At 65.6% G+C, this 7,715-nt stretch overlaps 1 protein-coding gene across 2 annotated transcripts in view; it reads left to right on the plus strand.

Moving 5' to 3' along the window:
- The first annotated feature begins 6,511 nt into the window (after positions 1 to 6,511).
- Exoc3l4 (exocyst complex component 3-like 4) overlaps positions 6,512 to 7,715 on the plus strand; it is a 15,183-nt gene continuing 13,979 nt past the window's right edge. The window contains exon 1 of one of the 2 annotated variants that reach the window (XM_005410771.2): positions 6,512 to 6,672. The gene's annotated coding sequence lies outside the window, so the exon portion shown is untranslated. The remainder of the gene's footprint in view (positions 6,673 to 7,715) is intronic. The other variant, XM_005410770.2, reaches the window with a different exon arrangement.

Here is a 7,715-nt window from a genome sequence, read left to right on the forward strand (position 1 = left end):
TGGCGGCCCTGGGCACCCGCGCGCCCGGACAGCTCCGCTGCGCTGCCCGCGCGCTCCGGGCTGCTTTCTCACCCTGGTCAGCGGCTTGCCGGACCGTCCCTTCCGCTGTCTCTGGGCCGCACTAGGCCCTGCTGCGCGCACCTCGCCCACGTCTGTCTGGGTCCCCGGGACCTCTCTGCTCCCTGTCCCGGGCTCTGGCTGAAGTTCCAGGGATCTGGCCTGGGACCCTCGAGGGGCGGGCAGGAGCAGCGGGAGGAGCCCGCCGGGTACCGGTGCCCACTGCCCGGGGTGCGCACAGCGCTAGGTGCCCCCTCGCCCCCTCCCGGGTCTGGGTGCGACCTGAGCTGACCCCAGCTCGCCCTCCCCTTGCTGGGGCCCCACAAGGCCCGGCTCCCCAGGCCCAGGCTCCTCCTGGGACTGCTGCCCTCCCCGGTGGCCCCCTCCGCGGGTCCACGTCGGGGTCTCCTCCTGCCAGACCCGACCTCTATTTCTGCCTCTGGCCACAGTACAGGTTCAAGGCCTGGCCTGGGCCTCCCGGCAGGGCCTCTTTCAGAGCCTTGCTGTGGCGGCTCTGGCCAGCCTCGCTGGCCATGGTCCACATGGGTGGACGTGGCCAGGTGCAGGCAGAGGACACCTGTGTCCCTCGGAGCTGGTCTGAGGGCCTGGCCCTGCAGTGTGCAGTGTCTCCCTGTCTCTGTCTCTATCTCCTCAGACCTGGGTCTCTCGGCCTCTGGCTGATGGGAACAGCCCGGGGCCCGGGGCAGCCCAGAGCAGGGCAGGGTGGCTGTGGACTAAGCAGCCGGAAGCCCCGGGAGGTGAGGGGTCAGCCAGCCCTTCGCTCCGGCCTGTTTCAGGGTGGTGGCGGCAGCATGAGCGCCCCCCAGCCCCCCGTGTCAGAGGGGGGCCCGGCGGAGAGCACCGGAGGCCCAGCAGGGAAGGTGAGTGGCCAAGACCTTCAGCACGGGACAGGCGGGATCCAGGCGCCAGCTGCACCCATGACCTGGGCCATGCCTGTCCTCCCTGCTGCCCTCTGTTTACCCACTCGAGCCAGGGAGGCAGTTGCTTGCTTACTGATTGATTGAGACGAGCTCTCACTAGGTAGCCCAGGGTGGCCTGGAATTTGTGGTGATCCTCCTGCCCCAGCCTCCTGAGTGCTGGATTACAGGTGTGTGCCACCACCCCCGGCCTGTTGCTCTTTTATGGAAGTCTGGTGGATGAAGCAATTGGAGGTGAGCCACTCCGGCTCACTTAGCACCCCCTCTGGCCCCGGGGACGCCAGACCATTCCCAAAACCCAGAGTTCACTTTGCTGGCTGCATGTGCTGCAATGCCAGAGCCCTAGCCCGGTTCCCGTTCCCGGTGTGTGGGGCTTGTGGGCGTCCACATGGCAAAGCCTGAAGTGCCTGCACAAAGGAGTGGAGCCCCGGGATGCTGAGCTGCAGTGGGGCTGGGAGCAGCAGGTCCATGGGCAGAGAGTTGCCTGGGGCCTGCCTGGGTCTGGGGCCTCAGGCCCTGCCAGCCTGGGTGCCCGCCCCATCCAGGGCACACTCTGGAAATGGCACATGGGAGGGAGCCTGCGTGGGAGGGACCCTGGCCAAGCCCACCTGCTCTCCCGTGCCACAGATGACCCAGCCCGGTGGCACCTATGGCCCCACATCTCAGGTTCCCCCAAAGTACTTGGTTAAAGAGGGTTCTGGGCAGAGCCGGGAATGTGCTTTGAGACCCGCTGTCAGGTGCCACAGCAATGCCAGGGCTGTTTGGCAGCGTCCTGCCCAAGGGGCGCCTGCCCTTCCTGGGGGCACCTGCCCCAGCTGCCATCTTTCTAGCCAGAAGAGATGGGGGTGGGGCTCCAGGAAGGGGGCTGCCCAGACCGGGGCTTTCGGGGCACCAGAGATGGTGGGGCGTGAGATCCTGCCACAGCCTCTGCCCCCAGAGGCTTGAATGGGAGGTGGAGACGCTGAGGGCAGCTGGAGGGCTGGTGTGGGCACTGAACAACAAGCTGAGTGCCGGAGCTCAGGCTGCCATGGCAACACTTCCCAGCTTCTCTGAGCAGAGGCAGGAGGCCAAGGGCCCGCAGGGAAGACCCTAGTGAGGGCCTGGGAGGGCTCAGGTGCCTGGCATCCCTGGGCGAGCTCTCAGGGTGACCTCGTCCCTCCAGCCTCGGGCTGACTGTGCAGGGACCTCTGGGGCTGAGCTTGGGGGCCACACACCCCCAGGACCCCTTAGGCCCCCAGACTCAGCCCTGCCCGGGGCCCTGGGCAGGTGGGGTGCCCAGGGCCTGGCGTCATCCTCATCCTGCCCACCCTCCCTGCAGGCTGTGGCAGGTGCCCAGGAGAAGGGGCCTCGGCTGGGCCCTCGGCTGCCCTCCATCGTGGTGGAGCCCAGTGAGGCAGGAGCTGTGGAAAGTGGGGAGCTGCGCTGGCCCCCAGAGGGCACCCATCAAGGGCCCCCTCAGAGCCTGGCTGCTGCTGGTGAGTCCTGCGCTGCCCACAGGGGCGCTGATGGGCACTGGCCCCTGGGTGAGAAGCTGGTCCTCCTTCTTCCCCTCACCCTCCCCTCCTGCTCCCTGGTGTCCAGGCCGGGCCTGGCTTGGCCTCCCCAAGCCTGTAATCCCAGCACTCAGGAGGCTGAGGCAGGAGGATCCCCACCACCTCCTGCCGCTGTAGATCTGGGAAGGGCACAGCCAGCGTGTGTGGCATGAACAGCTGCACATTTCCTCCTCTCGCCACCACCCCCATTCAAAACTTTTGCAACAGTGCCGGTGTGCACCTCCAGGCCTGAAGGGGTCAGGGTACAGGAGCACGTGGGGGGACGTGGTGCCCCTGTGGCTGCTCCTGTCCTGGCAGCAGGTGCCGCATTTAAAGGCTGGAGCCTTCGCAGGGGTCACAGGGCCAGGCCCGAGTCACAGAAAGGCGGCCAGTGGGCATTGGGGCTCCAGGGAGGGGACACGAGGCCAAGCTGTGCCCTGAAGCCCCTGAGGGTCTGTGCCTAGGAGGAAATGGATTCAGCCCCAGCTGGAGCTGCTCAGCATCCTGACCACTCCCTGGCCCCAGCCTCAGCCCTGTGGTCAGGGCTCCCTCAACCCCCCATGCCCCCAAACCCCTCACCCTCTGCCAACCTCCTTCCAGTGCCCAGGCCAGCACTGCGGGCTGCCCCTTGGGTGACCGCTGGGTCTTGGGCCCTGGGGACGTCCGGGCTGTCCCGGGCCACCCTTCATCCTGCCGCCTCTTCTCTCTGATGCTGCTCCCCGAGTGTCCCCGTCCTTCCTCCCGGACCTGGGCAGTGAGCGCCTCTCCCTCTCATCTCCCCTGGGGCAGGGCGTGTGCCGTTGCCTGGGTGCCTCTCAAGGGCTTACCTTGGACCCGTGGTACCCGCCCCAGCTGCAGCCCCCCAACTCTGAGGCTTTTATGTCTTTGCAGCCCCTTCCTCGAGTCTGCCGGGAGCACCAGCAGATGACACTGGCAGCGCCTGTGCCAGCTCTGGGAACTGGGCGCCCCCGGCCGGGTGACAGATGAGGACATGGCGTGGTCCTGCTGATTGCTTGGAGCCTCAGTGCTAGGTTGGCCAGGCTGGGCTCAGGGGGACAGGACTTGCCTGGACATGGGCAGCGGAGCCTCCCACCTCACCAGGCCTGGCCAGGACCTTGGCCCCTGCCAGTCACCGCCATGGCGCAGGCCTGGCAATGCCCTCCTTGCGCAGTGGTCTGAATCAGAAATAAAGACACTTCCTGGTGGCCAGAGGGCATGCTCGGAGGGGCAGGAGGGGCTGAGCACAGTTTTGGTTCCAGAGTGCCAGGCGGGGGCCTGTGTAGGTGTTTGGCGTGCAGGGTGGCAGCGCTGGAGACTGCAGGGTGGGGCTGTCCAGGGCCATAATGTTTACTGCCCTACGTCAATGCTAGGGACTCTCTACTCTCAGCTTGGGCTGCCCAGACGGGACCAGCCCCTTCTAAGCAGCCTCCCTGCCACTCCTTGGGAGCCACAAAGCTGGCCAGCGCCCACGTGGGATGGGATGAGAAGCACCTCCTCCTGTCCCACTGAGGGCCTTGTTCCTCCAAGGGGCCCACCGACAAGATCCGGTGGCTCCGTCCTGTAGTGCAGGGGACTGGCTTGGGGACAGGAAGCTGATCACTGTCCGGGGTCTCCTGTCTTCCAGCCTGGGCCCTGCCCTTGGCCAGCCTGAGCCAGGCCCAAGGACGCTGGGGTCCACACATGCCTTCTCAGGCCGGGTGCTGGAGGGGAGGTGGGGGCGCCGGCCCCCTCATCTCCTGGCGCCCTGCTAGCCCTGGCGTGGATAAGGCCCTCTCCAGCCCCCAAATGCTTGAGCAGCGGGAGCAATGGGTGACTTTAAACCCTGGCCACGCTGGTACGCGGCCCGGGACGTCCCACGGTCCTCCGCAAGTCACAGCTTGGCAGAGGTGTGGGGCTCCTGGTGTCCTTCCTGTGGGGAGGGGAGGGTGGTGGGGGTGGTCAGAGCAGGGTGGCCCTAAGTGGGGGCAGACTGTCCCAGGAAGTGTTGCCAGCACATGGGTGTGGGGTGACACGTGAGTGCGGGGTGACATGTGGGTGCAGGGTGTAGGACCGACCAGCAGAATGTGGGGTGAGGAGACAGGAATTTGTACCCCGAGTCAAACACGCTGCAGCTGCGCTGGGACAGAACCCAGCTCGGGCAGGTCCACACCACTCAGCTGGGGTCACCACCTGCCAGCGGTCCCGAGGGAAGAAGACCCAGCCTCGAACCCGGGACCCCGGGGCCCTGTGCGCCCTGGGCAGGAGCATCCAAGGGCGGGGCCAGAGATGCCCCGCCTCTCGTAGCCCCGCCCCGGCCTCCGGGGATCTGGACTCGCCCTGAGGCTCCCCCTGGCGGCGGCCGGGGTAACTGCGGAGGGGGAAATCGCAGCGAGGACGAGCTCGGCTGCTGCGCGCGCCTGGCAGCACCTTGGACCCTCCGATCTGATTCCGGACTGACAGCCCAGCTCGCCACTGCCATCGACAGTCATCGGCGGACAGGCAGGCATATGGGGGTTTCTTCTCCCCGCCCCGTCCTACCTGCAAGCTAGGTGCAAAGAAACACAATCTCAACGACACCCCCATTTTACAGAGGAGTAAACTGAGGCCCAGAAGCACAGCTGCCTCTCCCTCTCAGTGGCCCCTGCTCTGCCTTCTCCTGACCCACAGGTCAGCCTGTCCCTGGCTCCCGAAACGAGGCCGGGACTTTTTCACAGGGATTTTACTGAGAAAGTTGGGAGGAAACTACATAAAGATAGAATAAAGGAAGCACAGCTTGAGCAGACCTGGGGTGCTTCTGGGAGCCTGGGGACGCTCAGGAGGAGCCCCCCCAAGACCCTGGGCACCATGGGCTGCTCAGACACCCTCCACCAATGGAGGAACCAGGCCCTGGTGCGACCGTGGTGCGGGGCTGGTCTCTGCTGGCCATGTGCCACAAGGTCACCTGGAAAGGCCCCCGGGCCACTAGCTCTGCCTCTCCAGGTGAGGGTGGGGCGGCAGGATGCACTGAGGGAGAGACCCCGCGGCCAGAGTCATCTCTCGGCCACTGAGACGCACACACATGCACACACGCGTGTACACAGGGAACCAGATGGAGGGGCAGCGCCTCAGGTGGTCAGCTGAGGGCATCCTGGAGGAGGTGCTGGGGTCTCGGTGTGAGGGCCTGTGTGTGGCGCTGGATGCCCCCACCTTGGTGTTGAAGTCTGAACCCCAGACTTCATTAGGAAGCATTATCTTTAAAGAGAAGAGGCCCTAAGTTAAAAAGAGGCCACTAGGTGTGACCCTCACCCAGTGGAGACGGGGAGCGGGGCACAGGGTCACCTATGACGACCCCGAGCCGGTGGCCGCCAGCAGCCGGAGGAGAGAGGCGCGGCAGCCCGGCTCTGCCACACTGCGACCACAGCGTCCAGCTCAGGACCGTGCTGGGGACGCGCAGTTCCTGCCGGTGGGACAGGCCTGGAGCTGCCCCTCGGGCTTTCCTGGGGCTCTCTGCCAGCACACGCGAGTGGAACGCCCCAAGGCAGGCCGGGGCTGCCTCCCCGCAGGACGACTCCGATCCGCCCAGCCGCGTTCCCAGTGCCTCAGACTCGGGCTCAGGCCCTCTGCGGTTGCAGTTGCTCCTCATTCCTGAACGTCGCAGGCTCCCCCTGCTTCAGTCTCCTGCAGGCAGCTCCCAGCTGTCCCCTGGGCATCCCCGGGAACTACCCTCACCCGGGGCCTGTGTCTCAGTGGGCACAGGGCTCTTGGGGCGAGCTAGACGGGCAGGCACGGCGGTGCCCTTCCCTGGGGAGAGGAGCCCTTCTGGGCCCTGACTGTAGGAGGCTCAGTGGACATTTGTCACATACACCCACCCCCACCCCGCCCCTGTCCTCAGGGCTATGCTCCGTCCCTGCACACATGGCCCATGACCCTGTGCGAGCTGCCGGGATCAAAGTTTGGCTCAGCCTGGGCTGGGAGGAGAGGCCCGGACTTTTCAGAAAGTGAAAGGACTGGGGGCGGGACAGTGGGCTGGGAAGTCCCGGCCTTGGCCACTGGCTGTGCTGGCAGCAGTGGTGCCTGGGCTCCTTGGAGGTCCTGCGCCCGGCCAGCTCTCAGGACCCAGCGTGGCTGGCTTCCCCGGCACCCTGTGCCAGGTCTGGATCCGCTCACCCAGCAGGTTTGCCAGGCAGGTAGGACAGGAGCGCAGGGCGAGGACAGTGTCCTGGGGCTCGAGGGACTGAGACTATTCCGGCTCTGCCAGTGGCCTTCCTAGGACAGCTGCTGCATGGCAGCCCTGGCCCCGTGGACACAGCCACGGGCGGAGAGCACAGAAGCCCAGGTGCACCAAGGGTCTTCCTCGGGCACCTGTCACCTGCAGGCCTGGCTCCAGGCAGGCTTAGCCCGCCCCTGCTCCTGAGTCCTGTAATTACCCCTGTCACGGGAGAAGGTGCCCTGGGCTGAACTGGGGCCAGAACAGGTGTGGACCGAGCGCTGGGAGGAGCAGCCACTTCTGCCGGGCCTGGAGGGCTGTGGCAGCTGGACAGAGTGAGGGTGAGGTCACCAAGGGCCGGGACAGCAGCCTGTGCAAAGGTGAGGCGAGTATCTCTCCTTGTCAGGAGGCGGGCGGGAGATGGAGCTCAGGGCTTGAATGCCAAGGAAAGGGGGTCTGCATTCTGGGGGTACCGGGGGGGGGTGCTGGGCTTTGTGGCTCTGCAGAGGGGAGCGCCTGTTCACCTTGCCTGTTACCTCAACTTTCCCAGGCAGACGAGGAGTGGCAGTGAGACCCACGTCCTCGTCCTTACTGTAGGAGACGGTGTCTAGCTCACAAGGAAAGGGTTCGAGGCAGCCGTAGGGTCCCGCAGGGCCCCGCTGACCGCTCCCGGGAGTTGGCATCCAAGTGGGGCAGGCAAGCAGGGAGGGCTGTGAGCAGGTGGCCATGGGTCACAGTGGGGAGGTCAGAGGGGCCACAGCCTGCCCAGAGCACGGCCCGGGGTACAGCCAGTCGCCTGCAGTGGCAGTGGCTACTTCTGACCTGGAACTGAACCCAGGGCCTTCACACTCAGCCACACCCCAGCCCTTCTTTTTTTTTGATTTTCTTTTTGCTTTTCTTCCGGTACCAGGAATCAAACTCACGGCCTTGCACTTGCCAGGCAGGCGCTTTGCTGCTGAGCTAAATCCCCAGCCCTCTTTTTTGTGAATCCAAAATTTGAGGAAACATTCTAATTTTTATTTG

This window comes from Chinchilla lanigera, unplaced genomic scaffold (assembly GCF_000276665.1).
Source record: "Chinchilla lanigera isolate Chin_1 unplaced genomic scaffold, ChiLan1.0 scaffold00137, whole genome shotgun sequence".
In the NCBI taxonomy this organism is placed as follows: domain Eukaryota; kingdom Metazoa; phylum Chordata; class Mammalia; order Rodentia; family Chinchillidae; genus Chinchilla; species Chinchilla lanigera.